Below are 3,505 nucleotides of genomic sequence, written 5' to 3' on the forward strand. Positions count from 1 at the left end.
GAGGAAAATAAGGAAGGTGAGAAGCACTTGAACATTATAATTTGGACAATGGGGAGTCTGTAGAAACATTAATGGAAATGGTACACATGGAATAGTGCAGTTATGCTGCCATGCTGATGAGAAATCTGTAGTGCGGATAACAAATTTGCATGCATGAGGGTTAGAGGGAGAAATTTCGATTCAAATGTCTGGGTTGCAGATATTTGCCATATCATTGTAGCCATTTCTGTCCACGGATATTAGAGAGATAAGGTGGGTGAGGTAATATCTTTTTATTCGACTAACTTCTGTTGATGAGAGATAAACTTTAGTGCTTACACAGAGCTCTTCTTCAAGAGCAGGTTTGCAGATGGCATATTATTAGAGCTAAGCCTTGGATATAGCATGCTGTATGGGTAAAATTTTCAAAAAAAGACCTAAATTACTTAGGACAGGTCAACATATACAGAACACTGCAGCAGCACTACTGCTGCAGTGCTTCAGGGAAGATGCTACTACCATGGGGAGAGTTTTTCCTGTCAGCAAAAGTACTCCATTTCCCTGAGAGTTATGTCAACAGGAGAATCTCTCTCACATTCACATAGTGCTTTCTACAATGGGATGGTGAGGTCAGTGAATTACGTTGCTTAGGGGTGGATTTTCCACACCCTGGGACAATGCTGTCCCTAGCACTTCTCATGACCAATGCAGGGTGGGACTGTGCACAAGGGTTGTGGGGGTAGGAGCAAGGAAGCCAGGCAGTGAGGCAGCAAGGGTCTGGCTGGCCTACCCACTGCTCCACTCACTTGCAGCAGAGGGAGACTTGGCTTAGAATGGTCCTCCACGCCTATCTAGAGAGGCTTTATGAAAGCAGACAGCCAATCAGAGCCCAACAGGAATTATAGATTAGCAAGTCAGTTCTTGGCTAGGGTGAGAACCTTGGCTAGGGTGTGTCAGGTGATTGAGGGATAACCAGAGTTTGGTTTTGGGTGTATTTGCTTAAGCTGGGTTTGCAGAAAGGGAAAGTATCCAAATACCTTAACCTTGGTTAAGCTAAAGGTCTTAGATTAGAAGAGGCTCAAGCAAGAAGCAACAAGAAATTGAAATAGAGTAGTGCCTATGTGAGTGGGGATCCAGACTAAGGGGTGGGAGCCTGACTTAAGAACTGAATTCAAAGGACCCAGGACTGGGACTGAAAACCTTAATTGGGGCAACAGGACTGTTCCTTTATTGGACTCATTACTACCCCAGAGGGCCAAGCCATTGAAGATCCTCCAAATATGGCCATCAGTCTTCAGGGGCTATTGGGGTGAGCAATGGACAGAAGTACCACTCCCAGTCACTTGAAGGTGCCCAAGAAGTGAGTGGCCCCATTACAGACTCACATTCTGTTTTCTGGTCTGCTCCAGGGACAGACCAACATGCTGTTCTTTGCTCAGGGCAGAGCCATAATCAGGCCCATACAGAAAGCCCAGGGCTTTTGTTGTTATATGGAACACTAATCAAATATTGAGAATATCCTTCCTGCATCATTTAATTACCATTAGCATTAGCAAGAGTGAACAATTCATCCCATATCAATTACTGGGAGAGTAAGTAGTACTCATTAGAAGCAGCTTGTATGCTCTTAGTGTCTAGTTGTCATTATCTAAATAGGAAGGACCCAAACTAAATCCAAATCCACATATCCCTGAATTTGGGGGCATTCCTAATCTGAATATCATCTTAATCTTGCAGCACATTTCTGCATGTAAATCTCTTGCAATTTTGCAGTGTGTGTATAGTGCTGTATTTATTCCAATTCAGTCTGTTAATTACAACTATGTGTACTGCTCAGATTTGGATAGTGTTATATAACGATGGGTCCCTTTGTTGTGCTGAGCAAAGTGCAGTGAAAATAATTTTGTTAAATCACCCTCTTGCTTCTTCTCGACAGGAGATACTGCATTGTGATATTTCCATCTCATGCTGAGTGTATTGTCTTAGTGTCACAGAGTATTATGGCTTTTCATCAGGAAAAAACAATGGAAAAAACCCACAACGCTCTTTGTGAAACAGATATAATTCAGCATGAGAACACTGTTAAAGTTATATAAAGGCTGTGATACAAAAGTCGGGAAAGTCAACTTGAAGCCTGGCACACTGTGCAAACATTGTAGCTGTGAGTTAAGGACAATGAATAAACTTTATGGAGATGGACACCCATGCCAGATGGCTTGGGCTAGGGGGCTTGGCCTGCAGAGCTCTTTAGTTGGGGTGTGAACTTTCTGACCTGGGCTGAAGCCAGAGCACTGAAACCTTTCCTCACCACGGGTTCCTAGAGCCCAAGCTCCAGCCTGAGCCCAAAGGTCTACACTGCAGTTAAATGGCCCCTTATCCGAAGCTCAAGTCAGAGGGCTCAGGCGAGCCATGGGCTTTCTAACTGCAATGTAGAGACATACCTTAGGGACAGAATTTTTAAATGAGGGAAAGAAAGAAAGAACTAGGACAGTGGAAAAGCTGCAATGTAAATTGAAATCCTTTGTGTGATTTTAGTTTCAATATTTGCATTTTGTTTTCAATAAGGGTAACATTTCATGGGAAACCTTAAGGATGCTGAAGATTTGAATAGAAAACACTTAGAAGTTCAACATTTTTGTAACCATTTGTGAAAAGCAAAGCACCCAGGTAGTATCTTTGTGCTATGATATATTTGCTATTTTCACTGTAGAACACCAATACTTAGAGTTTTATGGCAAGGTCACATCTCAGTAGAAGTGAGATGGGGAGATCTGTAGGTGTCTGTACTGAGGCCTCTATTTCACTCATTTCTCCTCCCACATCAGGCAGAGATGTGGCCAGCAGTAGGATGGCAATTAAGGACACTCAACCTTATTCTGATGGCAGTGCTCCCTTTGAAACAGCTGTAGCTAAAATAACTTAGAGCAGCTCTTACGCTGTCTAACTTATGGCAAGGGGCCACTTTGAACAGTGGCAGACCCAGGAGTGGACTAGATACAAAATAGGCTAAGAATCAATTTATCCTCCCTTCCTATCAACTGAGCCAAGTGTGAGTTCTGTCCAGTTAAGGATTCACCTTGGGTACCTAATGGGTGATTCGTTAACTATTTGGATGTAGTAAGTGTATGGTTCTGTGTTTGTTTTCTGGGCAATGTTGCTATTTATTATCAAATTACCATAACACCTAAGAGCCCCAATCATGGACCAGAGCCCTGCAGTGCTAGGCACTGAACAGAGAAAAAAGGAGGTCCTGGCCCCAAAAGCTTACAATCTAAGACAAGACATAGTTACAGACCAACAAATGAGTGCAAGGAAATAATGACAATATTGGACAGTTTGATTGGTAGCTATCTTAGTATGCCAGCAGCCTATAATAGATAAAACATAGTTAATACCACAATAATTGGATAAGGAAGTCATTCACTGCATTTCTTTCACATCCAGGGCAGATTACAGAATACCACTGTTCATGTTTAACTTGAGGTACCTTTACAAACCATACCACATTATTATTTGACTTTACTGT

The sequence above is a fragment of the Pelodiscus sinensis genome, chromosome 3, assembly GCF_049634645.1.
Source record: "Pelodiscus sinensis isolate JC-2024 chromosome 3, ASM4963464v1, whole genome shotgun sequence".
NCBI classification, from domain to species: Eukaryota; Metazoa; Chordata; order Testudines; family Trionychidae; genus Pelodiscus; species Pelodiscus sinensis.